The sequence below is a fragment of the Oncorhynchus tshawytscha genome, linkage group LG06 (assembly GCF_018296145.1).
Source record: "Oncorhynchus tshawytscha isolate Ot180627B linkage group LG06, Otsh_v2.0, whole genome shotgun sequence".
Lineage (NCBI taxonomy): Eukaryota > Metazoa > Chordata > Actinopteri > Salmoniformes > Salmonidae > Oncorhynchus > Oncorhynchus tshawytscha.
The window spans coordinates 16,570,996-16,588,867 of record NC_056434.1 but is presented as its reverse complement, the minus strand read 5'-3'; the positions used below and the strand labels follow the sequence as shown (position 1 = coordinate 16,588,867).

General features: G+C 42.0%; 1 protein-coding gene and 1 long non-coding RNA gene across 6 annotated transcripts in view; one reads left to right on the top strand and one right to left on the bottom strand.

Annotated features, from left to right (window-relative positions):
- LOC112252129 (cAMP-specific 3',5'-cyclic phosphodiesterase 4C) overlaps positions 1-17,872 on the bottom strand; it is a 172,534-nt gene that overhangs the window by 101,738 nt on the left and 52,924 nt on the right. The window lies entirely within an intron of this gene.
- Positions 16,655-17,603, top strand: LOC112252130. Its single transcript, XR_002953811.2, has 3 exons — positions 16,655-16,899; positions 16,978-17,024; positions 17,234-17,603. It is a non-coding gene; the product is annotated as an uncharacterized LOC112252130 (long non-coding RNA).

Genomic DNA, 17,872 nt, shown 5'->3' with positions numbered 1-17,872 from the left:
TCTAAAACCTTTCAACTTTCCTTGTGGCACCATCCGACAAAACTAATCTTTCAGGCTACAATCAAGTCTTCAGCCAGCACCCAAGGAATCCACCCACCATTTGAGAAAGACAGCTCTGACAAATGGACAATAAAGTATCTCATTGTAACGTATATCGTACCGCAAAGTATTGTAAAGTATCGTACGCTAAAGCATCTCATTGTAAAGTATGGTAGCCTACAGTATCTTATTGTAAAGTCTCTCATTCTAAAGTATTGTAAAGTACTGTATCGTTACCTTGGTGTGTGAGACAGGGTGAAGCGTCTCTGTAGGGTGATGCTGCGGTTCATGAGGAGCTTGCGGAAGAGGAGCGGAGAGTTGCGGGGCGAGTCCCGGGGGGACATCCTCGGGGAGCCGCATGGCGAACCCCCAGCGGAGCGTGGCTTCAGTTTGACGGGCTGGGTTCGGGCGGTGGCACCGACACCGCTGGGGGAGGAGAGCACATCCAACAGCGGCACGCTATCCCAGAGTGCCTCACTCATGCTGCCGTGGGCGTACACACCCCGTCCCCTCTACTCGGCTGGGGATGCTCCGATGTTCTGACCTTTTAGCTGCCTCTCTCCACCGAGAAGTCCACCAGGATGCTCTGTCAAATAATTACTTAACTTAATGTTCTCCGTGCCTTGGGGCCAGCAAATAAGGTATACACAGGCATCTCAAAGAGTTGTCAAAGGTTTTAAATAAACTTGGGAAACTTTCATCTCCAGAGACTGTACCTTAACAAATGTTTCTCAAACCTTTTGGGTTTGAGAATCTATTCTACCTTGCTTAGTAGAGTCATCTACTGGTCTTGCTTGACAGACACAGACACAAGTGTGGTGTGAGCCCCCACCCTCCTAGAAAAGCTCTGTTTACATAGTGCTAAGACCCTTCCCTCCCCCTGCCTAAATATGGCCGGCCTGAGTTATACAGGGGGGTTAGTGCGCAGTGGGATAGCTAGCCGCTAGCCTCCACATCCTCAGAGGAACAAACATTTCCTTTCTCAGTCCATAAGCCTGTAAACATTAACCAGTCAGAGCCATGTTTTCACTCTCCCTAAACAAACACATGCCTGAGCTGCTGTGTTCAGGCTCAGGAACAGGTCTTAGCTGACAAGGCCTGTTTGGTTCTACATTATGCTCAGTTAGCAAGGCAAAGTTACATGAGAGGGGGCCTCTTCCGACCATTAAAAAGAGAAAGGGAGCTAATGTTTGAGAGGAGCACAAACGATCTGGACTCCTATCTCAAATGGAGGGTGTTCCTTCTCCGATGGGGTTGGTGGATGATGGAAGAAGACACCATCTTGTGTCCCTTTTTGAACCCGACGGTGGCCAGTGACCCCTTCCTCATCTACCCCACACAAGGCCTCTGGAAACCAGCTGAACAAGGGCTATGTAACTTCTTCTTCCTGATTTACAAATCTGTCGACTTTGTGTATATAAGCGCAACACTATATATACAGAATGCTATCAGTAGTATACTAGAACATCACATTCACTACCACCAAAGACAATATTACTAAGACTGAAGGGGGCAAACTACAGCCACATCCAGCCCACCAGACAATTAAATGTGGCAGGGATTTGATACATTTTTGGGATGGGGGGGGGAATTATTAATTTGGGTTAAAAGAAAAATTAAAAACACTCCCAGCCACAGTTGAATGTCTAAAACCAGATAAAAAGTATGTAGAAACGATAATGGACCCATGTATTCTCAAATAACTAGCCTTTCTCTGGCCTGCAAATAGATTGACAAGCAAATCAAAATAAAATGTATATCTGTGCGGCCCTGAATTTCAAAATCCTGATGTGGCACAGGAGCCCAAAAGTTTGCCCACTCCTGTTCTAACTAGTATTATTGAAACTAAGGTAATATGAAGGCTAGATGAGGAACAACATGACTTGATAGTACAAAAGAAAAAGAACACATAATAACAATAATAAAGAAAATCCAGACTATAACTGCCTGAATTTGGTAAGGGCAAACTGAAAGAATCTACAAGCAGAGACTGAAATACTCCTGAAAGCTCGATCTGGAAATGAATGTTGCAGACTCCTTAAGTTAAAACAAATTGTGATCCTATTTAGGCAATTATGTAAATAGTCTCCAAAGCTTTTTTTATTTGACCCCATTTTTCTCCCAATTTTGTGGTATCCAATTGTTTTAGTAGCTACTATCTTGTCTCATCCCTACAACTCCCGTACGGGCTCGGGAGAGACGAAGGTTGAAAGTCATGCGTCCTCCGATAACACAACCCAACCAAGCCGCACTGCTTCTTAACACAGCGCGCATCCAACCCGGAAGCCAGCAGCACCAACATGTCGGAAGAAACACCGTGCACCTGGCAACCTTGGTTAGCGCGCATTGCGCCCGGCCCGTCACAGGAGTCGCTGGTGCGCGATGAGACAAGGATAGCCCTACCGGCCAACCCCTCCCTAACCCGGACGACGCTAAGGAAATTGCGACCTGGACCTCCATCTACCTCATATTTGGACAGGGTTGTAGTGAAAAGATTTTGCAAATATTCAAAAATCTAAGCTACCATCTCGCTTTGGTGTCAATATCTATGAAACATTTAAGGCATACACACTCTGGCCCGGAACATTCACAGGGCAGGATGGAGTGTTCTAGGATCACAACTAGACCTATAATGTGCGTCTGTGGAATTAAGGACGGACATCAGACACCCATAACAGGTCAATTTTAGAATAGTAGAATATTGACAGTGTATGTGAGGGATAAAGCACCAAAAAGAGCATGCATAGGGACTTCAAACAGCCTGGTCCCAGATATGTATGGCTTTTTAGCCAACTCATCTGACGTTAGTTGGCTAAAGCCTAAATTGATCTAGGGCCAGGCTAACTTCAAATACTGGGGCGCAAATGTTTTATACAATAGCACGTTGGCATAAATCACTATTAGGGGCTTTTTCACAAAATGTCTTTAAACAATACTATTGACGAGGTAATCCATTCAATTGTGATGGGTGCTGCGTGCATTCATAAACATAAAAGGCAAGAGTCAATAATGCTAGCGACATCATGGTGTGTGGCAGTGGCAGATGGTGCCATTTTAAGTTTTTTTTTTTAATGAGCATGGCCTTATTTCTATTACAGCATATTGGATGACGGTCAGTCACATTCCATTCAACCAGCTCAATGTAACATCAATAGGTTTAGGCTACTACATGATACTCACATTTTACCTATACCCATCATGATGTTGCTACAACCGAGCCTATAAATCAAATTCTACAACGTAGGTGCACAGGTCGAGAGAAATTTGAGTAATCAAGGTGACAGACATTGACACATTCAATACCGCCTTGCACATTCTTAACTGCATCTAGCTGATCTAGGGTGTAATCATTAGTCAAACACTTGCAAACAAGTTTCTATTGGACAAATTCCGGTATGTTTACCCCATTTTCGTTTGCTTCTGTTTAATGTATCGGTGGAATGACTACGCCACTGATCATATGTAAAACACAGTTCACTTTGATAGCAGCCACATACAAACAGCATGATTCCCTCTCTCTCCCTACCACTAGTTAAAGTACAAAAGGGAAAATAAATACACAAATATAGGTTGTATTTACAATGGTGTTTGTTCTTCACTGGTTGCCCTTTTTTTGTGGCAAAGTCCCTCTTTGCCATACAAATGAACTGAATTCCCAAAAAACATTTCCACTGCATTTCAGCCATGCCACAAAAGGACCAGCAGACATCATGTCAGTGATTCTCTCGTTAACACAGGTGTGAGTGTTGACGAGGACAAGGCTGGAGATCACTCTGTCATGCTGATTGAGTTTGAATAACAGACTGGAAGCTTCAAAAGGAGGGTGGTGCTTGGAATCATTGTTCTTCCTTTGTCAATCACCGTTACCTGTGTCATGACGTTGGCCTGGGGGTTAGGTTTATGGCAGTCATAAATATCTCTTTCCCCCCCCTTTTCCTCTCTCTACCCTACTGAGGTTACATTTGCAAAACCCTTGGTTAACATAGAGATTCTGGGAACATCAGAAGGTGGGGGGAAATTAACTTTATTCTGGTAATCCGACCAATTGAACATATGCGGTGGTACTTAATGAATATGATGTCAGTTCGGTTGTCATCTGAGACATTCTCAATGATAAGATGACAAACTCTACAGTGGAAAGTCTACACTTCAAAGTTATCGGATTCACATGGAATTGTTGTACAAATTGGAATATGAAATTATTCGTGATGGGATGAAATGTGATTTTAGCTTCTAAAATGGGAGAATTTGGTTTTCATAAGGTAGGGCTCTGCTCAAATCAGTGGCCCGCCCCTGTCAAGGGACATGGGCTATAAAACTTTTCAAACACGCCCTCCTCTCCCTTCCTATATAAGCCCTTGACGACAATATAACCTCCTGTTCCAAGGATGTAGAATGACAGTCCTATGTCAGAATGGTTCAGATAATAACTACAGAACGAAGCCAACATCAGCGTGAGCTTTGGTTGCGAATGGTATGAACTTTGAACTCTTATTCACTACGGAAGTGATACCTCCTAGCCGTTGAGTTAGCAACAGCAGATGCAACGAGGGTTAGGAAGGAACAGACAGAGTATACCGTCTATCACCCAACGACGTTACTACAAAGTATCTAACCAAAGACATTCAACCAAAGACATTCTTCAAAGGACTCGGTTTGACAACACGGCCTTCCATCTACCACCAACCTACCGAAGCGCAGCTCAGAGTAAATATTTATTGCATTTTCCTTTTCCAAATGGGCGGTAATTTAGAATGCATCAGATACTGTATTTACAATAGCACAGCTTCTCCCTGTGTCCCTCAGTCTTCCCGCTCTTTCACTCAAACCCAGCCCTTTTCCTTTGTGTAACAAGCTACCTTGTTACACAATACCTGTTCCGCCCGCTAGGGACGTTTTCCTTTATGACGTAATTTTTAATCAAGTTATGATTTAATTATGTGTATGTGTAATTGTGTGATTAGTTAGGTATTTACTAAATAAATAATTAAACCAATTTTGTATTGCTGATTCAAATTGTTAGCCAAGGTTCGTGCGGAGAATTAGCAGAGAATTAGCAAGAATTTACAACTTTCAGGTGAGACTGAATTAAGATGACGATTAATATTGACTGCTATCGATGTAAAATATTAATAGGTCTTTAAGAGTTTATTCGGAAGATAACAGCTCTACAAATATTATTTTGTGGTGCCCGACTCTCTAGTTAATTACATTTACATGATTAGCTCAATCAGGTGATATTAATTACGGAGAAATTATTTTATAGAATAGCATGTCATATCACTTAATCCGGCATAGCCAAAGACATGACACCTGCAAGGAAACACGTGCCGTCATCATTGCTTTGCACAAAAAGGGCTTCACAGGCAAGGATATTGCTGCCAGTAAGATCGCACCTAAATTAACCATTTATAATATCATCAATAACTTCAAGGAGAGCGGTTCAATTGTTGTGAAGAAGGCTTCAGAGCGCCCAAGGAAGTCCAGCAAGCGCCAGGCCCGTCTCCTAAAGAACTGGCTCAGGAATGGAAGCAGGCATGTGTGACTGCATCTGCACGCACAGTGAGGCGAATACTTTTGAAGGATGGCCTGGTGTCAAGAAGGGCAGCAAAGAAGCCACTTCTCTCCAGGAAAATCAGGGACAGACTGAAATTCTGCAAAAGGTACAGGGATTGGACTGCTGAGGACTGGGGTAAAGTCATTTTCTCCGATGAATCCCCTTTCCGATTGTGTGGGACATCCGGAAAAAAGCTTGTCCGGAGAAGACAAGGTGAGTGCTACCATCAGTCCGGTGTCATGCTAACAGTAAAGCATCCTGAGACCATTCATCTGTGGGGTTGCTTCTCAGCCAAGGGAGTGGGCTCACTCACAGTTTTGCCTAAGAACACAGCCATGAATAAAGAATGGTACCAACACATCCTCCGAGAGCAACTTCTCCTAACCATCCAGGAACAGTTTGGTGACGAACAATGCCTTTTCCAGCCTGATGGAGCACCTTGCCATAAGGCAAAAGTGATAACTAAGTGGCTCTGGGAACAAAACAAAACAAAAATATTTTGGGTCCATGGACAGGAAACTCCACAGACCTTCATCCCATTGAGAACTTGTGGTCAATCCTCAAGAGGCGGGTGGACAAACAAAAACCCACAAATTCTGATAAACTCCAAGCGTTGATTATGCAAGAATGAGCTGCCATCAGTCAGGATGTGGCCCAGAAGTTAATTAACAGCATGCCAGGGCGGATTGCAGAGGTCTTGAAAAAGAAGGGTCAATACTGCAGATATTGACTCTTTGCATCAACTTAATGTAATTGTCAATAAAAGCCTTTGACACTTATGAAATGCTTGTAATTATACTTCAGTATTCCATAGTAACATCTGACAAAAATATCTAAAGACACTGAAGAAGCAAACTTCGTGAAAATGAATATTTGTGTTACTCTCAAAACTTTTGGCCACGACTGTACTCTCTGTTTAGGGCCAATTAGCATTCTAGTTTGTTCTGTTTTTTTTCTAAATTCTTTCCAATGTGTCAAGTAATTATCTTTTTGTTTTCTCATGATTTAGTTTTGCCAGATCCTAATTTGTTATATCAAATGTTATGGTCCTCTTGATGTCATAGAAGGCCATTCTCTCAGATCATTCACAGCTTTGTGGAAGTTACCTGTGGCGCTGATGTTTAGGCTGAGGTATAGTTTTTTGTTTACTCTAGGGCAACGGTGTCTAGATGGAATTTGTATTTGTGGTCCTGGCAACTGGACCTTTTTTGGAACACCATTATCTTTGTCTTACTGAGATTTAGTGTCAGGGCCCAGGCAGAATCTGTGCAGAAGGTTTGATGAGCCCCTGACTGCAGTGTGCAGTTCAGGGCCGGGCTCAATGTGGGCGGAGTCAAACGTGCTACCTTCCAGGTATCGTGGTCAACGAAAGCGGATCTTAATCGAACCTAACCTACATGGATAAAAATATAAACCATGGAAGTAAGAGACTGTCAATTATGCATAATGTACTTTGCAATATTCATGTTATACCAGTGCAGTGGTATTTTTATATAACCAACTACCGCACCGATGTTAGGATAGTGTTAATTAGCACCCAATTTCACTTGAGCTAGCTAAATAGCAATAGCACCCTTTTGCACGTGAGCTAGCTAGTTACTTATAATGAGGGAATCTTATTTGGCCAAATTTGCCTACTTGAGCAGTAAGCCTAGGTTTACATGTACAGTTATGTAATCCATTTCATTGTTGATTTTCTGTGTTTCTTCAATGTATGCCTTGTTGTGTTTGGCTGGCTCTAAATGTGTATCGTTGATGCCATTTCCTTAGCTACACATAGCAAGTCTACACATAGTATATACAAAAATGAAATCACCTGGTCCCAGCATACATGGCAAATCAAGAAAAGTCATTGTAACTTGTCCACACTGCAAACTGAAGTTAAATAAGAAAAACTTAAACACATTTACAAAGAACGCATACACATTGCTTTGAAGCGGTGTCCAAGGAAAGATTTTTGGCATGTGAGTGCAAACACACCATTTCTCACATCAATGCAGTCTAATTCAGTTCAAACTGTGTTCAAAATTTGTATGCATGCTGGAGTATAAAAAGCTGTTAAAACATTTTCTTTACTTTCACATACACGGTGTTCACAGAAACATTACTCAGATCTTGTCCCCTGGACATTGAAGGACTTTTGGTGTGGATGATGTTCAGGTTAGATATTCCTTTAAATGATTCCACTGAACTGTACCATTTGATTGTCATTCTTTTATTGAAAATTGTACCTTGTTCACACCACTGGGCCTACCAAAGCAAGGTTTCTCAAACAACTGTGGTGTGTTTGTTTTGATGGTAAGATGCTATTCAGTATATTATAATCAGTCCTATTTTCTGTTATTATTATTTCTGTGCTTGCAGCATGATTTTTTTGCCATAATTGGTATGTCAAATGTTTTGTTCTATTGTTATTGCTTATACTTTATCTTGTTTATTATTCTTGACACTTTTTGGGACCTATTTCCTACAGTTTTTACACTAAATACACAATTCATACATCAAACTCATGCAGAACTGGATGCTGATGTGACTTCTTGGGGGCGATGTCTTCTACATCCTAAAATATATTCCTGGGGGGGGGGTATTATTCTCATTATTGTTGTTTTCATAACTATCAAACTTAACAACCAACTCTAACTTACAGTACACTCTGTACATTGCAATGGAAGCACAGTGTGATTTCACTGAGGTATGTATAAATTATGAAATTCTCATCACTAGTGGATATGTTTTTTTGGGATACCCTTCCAATTGTGTGATTTTCTTTTTCAAAAGCAAACCATGCAGCAAATTAGGCAATGGTGGTATCTAGTTCTCCTGCAGAACTTTCCCATGCTGCAAGTCTTTAACAGTATAAAAACTTTTCATTTGCATCCTTAAAATCACTCGTTTCACTGTAGCCAGACTGACCTGAATATATTTTCATATTGAATGTACAGTTGAAGTGAGAAGTTTACATACACTTAGGTTGGAGTCATTAAAACTAGTTTTTCAACCACTCCACAAATGTCTTGTTAATTAACAAACTATAGTTTTTGGAATTCGGTCAATTTGTGCATGACACAAGTAATTTTTCAAACGATTGTTTACAGAAAGATTATTTCACTTTTAATTCACTGTATCACAATTCCAGTGGGTCAGAAGTTTACATACAGGGGGCGGAGCCAGCATGTTGGAGTGAACGGCTGTGCGTGAGGCTCCTGCAACTTTTTTGCGAAATAATCTAATTTAACCTACTTTATGGCACTTTTTACAACAAACGTCTCCAATACAAGATTGTAACTTTTTATATGAAAATGCTGAGTAATAAGCGACCAAAGGACAATAAATCCACAGCGGAGGCCTACTCCCCACTAAACAACGAGACAGACATGGCGGGAGGCACATGCAACAACGTGCCACTTACAGAACTTACCCGGGCTTTGGGGGAGCTACGTGTTGCTATAGCTGAGGATCTTAAGGCCACTATTGCTGAACTGGACACCAAAATCGAGAGCATCATTCAAACGGTCGCTTCGCATGGCCAGAGTATTGTGGACCTTGAGAAAACTTCTGAATTCAACGCTGGTAGGATCGACGAGTTAGAGAAGCTATGCACGTCATTGCAGGATACTGTGCAGAGGCTTTCTGTGAAAGTGGTGGACCTGGAGGGCCGATCCAGACGTAATAACCTCCGCGTTGTTGGTCTGGCAGAGGGGGTAGAGGCGGGCTCTCGCCCCACTGACTTCTTCGCCAAGCTATTGAAGGATGCAATGGGATCGGATGTTTTGGATTCGGATCCCCAGCTGGACCGCGCACATCGCTCCCTTGTCCCAGTGCCTGGACCGGGCCAACGTCCTCGCCCAGTAATCATTTGTTGTCACAGTTTCAAGACCAAGGATCTTATCCTGCGTGAAGCTCGAATGAGGGGCAACCTGTCACATAAAGGGCATCCATTCCGTGTCTATGAGGATTATGCGCCAGATGTGGCAAAGCATCGCGCCGACTACAGAGATGTCATGACCAAACTCTACAAACTCCATCTTCGCCCAGCCTTACTCTTCCCTGCAAGACTAAGAATTACCCCGCCTTCCGGTGAGAAGATTTGGCTCTCCTCGGTTTTGGACGCAGGGAAGTTTATCCGGGGATATACACCAATCCCCCGTACAGGTTAGAGTGCCTTGTTATTGCGTGTTAGGGTCTGCTCAAGGACTCAAATCCATACTATACCATATTGGGTGAAAACGTATTAAACGGGCTCAACAAGGGCTACCGAACATGTAAGACGCTGAGCAGACCAATGAATGGCGGTCAGAGCTCTCATTTAACGTTAAATTCACTTTCATCCCGGCTGTGCTCAGAGCGATGCATATTTTTTACTTCCAGGTTTGATCACTGATACGTTCGGACGGATATACTTATATTCCCCCACTTTTGTTTTGTTTCGTTATTTATTTTACAATCCTTACATTATTCTTACTACCATACCATTTATTTATTGCTTGCGGGGGACTGGGGGTGATGGTTGGGAGGGGGCAGACACCTGGTTAGCAAGTTGATGTTTTGTGCCGTTCTGCCTTTGTCTGGCCGTGGGCCTCTCTCCCGACTAGAGTCCCACCAGCCCTCTGCAGTGCTTATGTCTGTGTAGGTGTGCGTACATATAATTACTATTTGTACTTTATTACTATTTTCTCTTGGCATTTTAGTATTATGTATGTGAATATTTTAAAATCAGTGTAGATTGTTATTCTGGGGTATGAATGTGTGTATGTGTATATGTGCATATGGATGTATATACATATTCTTTAAATATATATATGATTTTTTTGTGTGGGTATGTATACATACATGTATATAGGTATGTATGTATATAGGTATGTATGTATGTATGTATGTATGTATGTATGTATGTATGTATGTATGTATGTATGTATGTATGTATGTATGTATGTATGTATGTATGTATGTATGTATGTATGTATGTATGTATGTATGTATGTATGTATGTATGTATGTATGTATGTATGTATGTATGTATATATGTATGTATGTATGTATGTATGTATGTATGTATGTATGTATGTATGTATGTATGTATGTATGTATGTATGTATGTATGCATATATTTTTCTTTCTTTCTTATTAAACATGTTTTTTTTATGGGGGGAACGTTTAATCTAACAAATCCTTGTTCCGATCTCCTGACCCATAGTATGTAAAGGTACGGCTGACTATGTTGGTTGCGGATGGTTTATTTTTGACCGGCAGTGCTTAGCAATATAATCTTGAGGCTTGCTTATCTCTGGGATTGACCCAGGATGACGCTTAAATGCGCAATATGTTTAAGTTGCAACTTATTCGGTTTAGGTTTATTAGATGCTAACTGAACACTTAACTCGCGGGAGCCTCCTCAGTTCATATGTTAGTAGAAGTTCTAGGATAGTGAGAGGTGAACGTATAGTTGGGATTTTATTTTTGCTTTACCTCTTGTTCGAGGTCGCGCCGTGCTTTTTTGGCATCGGCCAGACAATGTTTATTATTATTAATTATTATTATTTCCTTTTTTCCCCTCCTGTTTGTACATGCCTGCTAAATATGGGTTGATGGGGGGGGTAAGTGTTGGGGAAATTAGGGGTACAGGGTGGGAAGTAAAGGTGCTTGCAGGGGGAGGGGTGGGTTGGATACTGCTCGGGTGTAGGTGCTACATATGCTGATCGTGATGGTTTGGTGCGCTTTCTTACCTTTTTATCAAGTTACATGGTATGCAGGCCACCATAGGAACTACAAACGAGAGGAGGGCGGGGCTTACATTCACTTCCTGGAATGTCAAGGGTTTAAACTAACCAATTAAGAGGGGCAAGGTCCTAGCCCACTTGAAAGCACTCTCGTCTGATATTATATTTTTGCAAGAAACCCATCTGAAGAATAACTCTCACAGCAGACTTAAGTGTAGGTGGGTGGGGCAAGTGTATCACTCTAACTTCTCTGCCAAAACGAGAGGCACAGCGATTCTGGTACGGAAAGGAATTCCCTTTCTACATAAAACCACTATTGCGGATAAAGAGGGTCGGTATGTGATCGTAATAGGAGAAATCCACTCTACCTCAGTAACTCTACTAAATATCTATGGGCCAAACATTGACAACCCCTCTTTTTTTGAAAGAGTCCTTGCCCTGATTCCAGATATCTCCCATACTAACCTGGTCATTGGAGGGGACCTTAACTGTGTGCTAGACCAATATTTGGATAGATCCTCTACCCGGCGAACCCCTACCTCCTATTCAAGCAAATTCTTGAATACCTACATAAAAAATTCGAACTTATTTGATATATGGAGGATCGATAACCCTACGGGTAGGGAATACTCCTTTTACTCTCATGTTCACAAGGTTTACACTCGAATTGACTACTTTTTGTTGGATGCTTGACTACTCCCCTATACCTGTAATGTGAGGTATCATGATATTATAATCTCGGACCACAGTCCACTCACCTTCTCCCTGAGATTGGGTGACATTGTACCAAACGAGAGGGTCTGGAGGTTGAATCCTCAGCTCCTCACAGAACCAACATTCTGTGAATATCTTAAAGACCAAATTACATTTTTCTTTGATACCAACGACAACACAGAGACCTCCCCAGCATTATTGTGGGAAACACTGAAGGCTTATCTGAGAGGCTGTATCATCTCCTTTCAGGCTGCCAGGAGTAGGCAAAACAGAGGAAAACTGGAAGAACTGGAGGGACAAATTCACTTACTGGATAGGGAGAATGCTAGCCACCCATCTATGGAGAAACATAAAAAAAAAAACTCTTTAAAATTTGAATATAATCAGATTCTCTCAGCTAAAATTGCTAAATCTTTTCTCTATGCCAAGCAAAAATATTTAGAGTTTGGTGACAAACCACACAAATTACTCGCCAGACAACTTCGAAAAAATGTGAGTGACCGAATGATTCACAGGGTTAAATCTGCATCTGGGGAATTACTCTCTTTCCCCAAAGACATCAATGACAGATTCCGGCAGTTTTATGAGACTCTATATACATCTAAAGCGGACCCTAACCCCTTAATTATGCAAACATTTTTGGAGGACTGTAATCTTCCTGCCCTGAACCAGGAAGATTCTAACTTCCTGAATAAGGAAATATCTCTTGATGAAATTCGAGAAACAATTAAATCTCTAAAGAGTGGCAAGACCCCGGGCCCAGATGGATACCCTGGTGAATTCTATAAAACATTCAGCAACATGCTCTCTCCCTACCTGCACAAAATGTTGGTTCAGGCCAATGAGGATGGAGCTCTCCCTTCTACTTTGGACGAAGCGTTCATTACAGTTATACATAAGAAGGGTAAAGATCCAGAAGAGGTAGGGTCATACAGACCAATATCTCTCCTTAATACAGACCAAAAGATTTTAGCAAAAACTCTGGCTAACAGGCTTAGCACTTTAACCGGCTTTATCCCTAACAGAAACTCATTCTTCAATCTCAGGCGCCTCTTCAATATTATGTATTCTCAGAGGTTACCCAATGTGGACCTTGCCGTCATATCTCTTGATGCCGAAAAGGCCTTTGACCAAGTTGAGTGGCCCTATCTATTCAAGGTCCTACAGAAATTTAATATTGGAGATAGGTTCATAAATTGGATCCAGCTTTTATTTGGGAACCCCTGTGCCAGAATACTCACTAACCAATCATTGTCGCCCCGATTTAACCTCAATAGGGGGACAAGGCAGGGTTGTGCGCTGTCGCCTATGCTCTTCGCCCTAATTATCGAACCGCTCGCTCAGACGATTAGATCTCATGCAGCAATACACGGCTATAATACTAAAGATACCCTAAATAAGATCTCCCTATACGCAGATGACATCCTCCTCTATGTAACAGAACCCCAGGCTAGTATCCCAGCTATTCTTGATGTGATCAATTTGTTTGGTACCTTCTCGGGATACAGAATAAATTGGAACAAGAGTGAATTAATGCCCATACGGTCGCAAAATACCTCCTGGCTAGAACATCTCCCATTTAAGTTATCTTCAGAAAAATTTACCTACCTAGGAATTGTAGTTACCAAACAATACTCTTTACTATTTAAAGAGAATTTCCCTCTCTGATACAAAAACTCAAAGCAAACATACTATTTTGGAGAACTCTACCAATTTCTCTGCTCGGAAGAATTAATGCCATTAAAATGGTCTTCCTCCCACAACTGCTCTACCTATATCAGAACATCCCAGTATTCATACCTAAATCCTTTCATAAACAACTGGACTCAATTATCAATCCTTTCATCTGGGATTATAAAACACACAGGATAGGTAAAAAACACCTCTGTAAATCCAAGATGGAAGGAGGATTGTCTCTCCCAAATTTAATATTTTATTACTGGGCCGCTAACCTCCGCGTTGTTACGTTTCTGTTGGACGACGTACTTCCGGCATCCAGCTGGCTTAGTATGGAACGTGAGGAGTGTCACCCCTTCTCTATTGGCGCTGTGATTTTGTCGCCTGTCAACCTGGAGTGTCACTTTATTGTAACAATCCTATTATACATAGCACAGTCCGAATCTGGAAGAAAATTAAAGTCCACTTTGAGCTTAGACCAATGTCATTCATGCTCCCTGTCGCCAGGAATCCCTCCTTTGCCCCTTCTAACCTTGATAACACCTTTGAGCGATGGGGAGAGTTGGGGATAAGTACCATAGGGGATTTATACATAGAGGGGACCTTTGCTTCCTTTGAGTTGCTGAGGGAAACTTATAATCTTCCCAGAAGTAATTTTTTCAGATACCTACAAATTAGAGACTATGTTAGAAAACACCTCCCAACATTTGGGAATGCTAAACCTTCCATGTTTGACGGATGCATAAAAATATGCCCCACCTCAGATAAACTGATATCGCGTCTATATGATTCTTTTCAATCTGTTAGCACACCTTCTACAGATGCCATCAAGGCAAAATGGGAGGAAGAACTAGGGACTGACATCTCGGTGGCAGACTGGGAAGAGAGCTTGGAGTATATCCACACATGCTCCATTAATTCCAGACATCGTCTCATACAATTCAAGGTATTACACAGATTACACTATTCCAAAACTAAACTGCATAGGATATTTCCTGACACATCCCCTACATGTGATAAATGTCAGGCTACGCAGGGTACACTACTCCACTGCTTTGCCCTATGCTCTAGCTTGCATGGTTATTGGTGTGGAATTTTGGGATCCTCTCTGAAGTTTTGGAGACTTCAATAGATCCAGACCCGCTTCTGATAATCCTGGGAGTATCTGAGTCCCTAAACGGATTAACCAACCCCCAAAAACAACTAATCTCGTACGGTCTCATCTCGGCAAAAAAACTAATCTTGTTGTTTTGGAAAAGGAGGGAAGCTCCCTCTACCAAATTATGGCTCAGTGAACTGGCAAACACTGTACACTTAGAAAGAATTTGATATATTCTGAACAATAAATTATCAACATTTGATCAAATCTGGCAGCCTTTCCTCTCCTACTTGGACGAGTCGGCGCTGTGAATTTGTACTTATTAACGCACTCTCAATTGTAATATTTTAATCTACCTTTGGGCAGCATGTGCTGGCCCTGCCACCCGAGCAGTTGGGGGGGGAAATCTTCCCTCTTTCTTTCTACGTGTCCTTGTTTTGTATGTCGTGTTTTGTATTATTTGTTCTGCACCCAGAACTCTGGGTCTTGTTGTTCCTGTATGCTCTTTTATGTTTAGATCAGAATTGTATACCTGTCTTGTATACCTATACACCATTCTTGTGTGTGTTTAATAAAAATATTTGAAACAAAAGAAGTTTACATACACTGAGTTGACTGTGCCCTTAAACAGCTTTGTAAATTCCAGAAAATGCCATGGCTTTAGAAGCTTTTGATAGGCTAATTGACATCATTTGAGTCAATTGGAGTGTACCTGTGGATGTATTTCAAGGCCTACCTTCAAACTCCGTGCTTCTTTGCTTGACATCATGGGAAAATCAAAAATAAATCAGCCAAGAACTCCACAAGTCTGGTTCATCCTCGGGAGCAATTTCCAAACACCTGAAGGTACCACGTTCATCTGTACAAACAATAGTACGCAAATATAAACACCATGGGACCACGCAGCCGTCATACCGCTCAGGAAGGAGACACGTTCTGTCTCCTAGAGATTAACGTACTTTGGTGTGAAAAGTGCAAATCAATCCCAGAACAACAGCAAAGGACCTTGTGAAGATGCTGGAGGAAAAAGGTACAAAAGTATCTATATCCGGGCCTCCCGAGTGGCGCAGTGGTCTGAGGCACTACATCACAGTGCTAGCTGTGCCACTAGGAATTCTGGGAGTCCAGGCTCTGTTGCAGCCGGCCGCGACCGGGAGGCCCATGGGGCGGTGCACAATTGGCCCAGCGTCGTCCAGGTTAGGGAGGGTTTGGCCGGCAGGGATTTCCATGTCTCATCGCACACTAGCGACTCCTGTGGAGGTGTACTCCTCGCCAGGTGTACTGTCACGGCTGTGTGGAGAGAAGGACCAAGGCGCAGCGTGCTCTGAGTTCCACATCTTTATTTTTTGAAACTTACAAAACTAAAAGGAAACAAACAACGAAACGTAACATAAGAGGTTCGACATGCACTAACTCAAATCAAGATCCCACAAAACACAGTGGGGAAATGGCTGCCTAAATATCATCCCCAATCAGAGACAACGATAAACAGCTGCCTCTGACTGGGAACCATCCCAGAACAACAGAAAAGGATCTCCTGAAGATGCTACGGAGGAAACGGGTACAAAAGTATCTATATCCACAGTAAAAAAAGAGTCCTATATCGACATAACCTGAAAGGCCGCTCAGCAAGGTAGAAGCCACTGCTCCAAAACCGCCATAAAAAAGCCTGACTATGGTTTGCAACTGCATATGGGGACAAAGATCATACTTTTTGGAGAAATGTCCTCTGGTCTGATGAAACAAAAATAGAACTGTTTGGCCATAATGACCATCGTTATGTTTGGAGGAAAAAGGGGGAGGCTTGCAAGCCGAAGAACACCATCCCAACCGTGAAGCACAGGGGTGGCAGCATCATGTTGCGGGGGTGCTTTGCGGGGGTGCAAAAACAAAACACTACAGGTAGGAGGTGTCATATGGTGAGTAGTATAGTTTTAAACTAATGTTTAAAGACTTAACCCATCCACCACCTCTCATATGATGTGTATATCATATATTTCAGGTTGATGTAGAAGATTTCTCCCCCAAGAAGTCACAGCATGTCACATCAGCATCCAGCTCTGCAGGATCAGATACTGTATAGGCTATTAGCTAAAGTAAGGTGCATTCTTGTACACACATCCCTAGAGGTTCCCTTACATTACTTAAATGACCACAATCTGTTTCCTTTCTAGACGATACTGAAAACTAAATGCACGGCCAACTGGGAGCTGTGAACTGGGTATGTAGTCTACTGTGTGTAATGCTGAAGGCTTGATGCATAACAAGATATAATATTTGTGATGACTTGTTGAGTAGTTATAGATATCACTGAAAACCCCTTTAGTAATTGTGGCTTTTGTTTGCATGGTGGTATTGTGAAAGTGGGGTGTAATTTGACTTGATCACCCAACGAGGCAATACTCTATTTATTCTTCCTTTTTCTTCAAGGAAGCAGATGTTCTTCTAAGGGACACCCTGGAGGCAGCAATTTGGTGCGAACGTCAAACATTTAAAGGCACTGTTTCCCTCCCTAGTGTAATTGGGATGGACGGGGTAGACCGCATTACAACCCTTAAAGAACTACAGTTGTATAATGGCCTGGATGAAGAGGAACATATTATCCTCAAGGAACCATTCATGTTCCAGTTACAGAGAGATTGAGATGTTCTATGTGGAGGCAGTTGACAACAAGAAAATTACTGTCTTTGCCTCTTGTGAGGAGCAGGAGTGAAGCCATTTTTGAGGAGTGGTAAAACCTTGTTTTTTTCTGCTGTGTTAATTGTGTTATGTTGTTTAGTAAAGTTGACGTAGAATTCAAGAGTCTCTGATCTCTTTACTGGAGCTGGTATAACTTAATGTACAACGCACATTCAGCTTGTCAGTATGTCTATATGGTAGGGTGACCAGACGTCCCCGTTTTCCGGGGACAGTACCCGTTTTTAGTGGCCTGTCCCCGGCTGCAGTTGTCCCCAGAAATGTCCTAGTTTTTAACTGTACGTTAAAAACAGATTGCAAAGTGAAACAATATTTTACGTGGCAAGAAAGACCGGGCAGCATAGCCTAGCAGTTGACGTCTCAATCGCATTG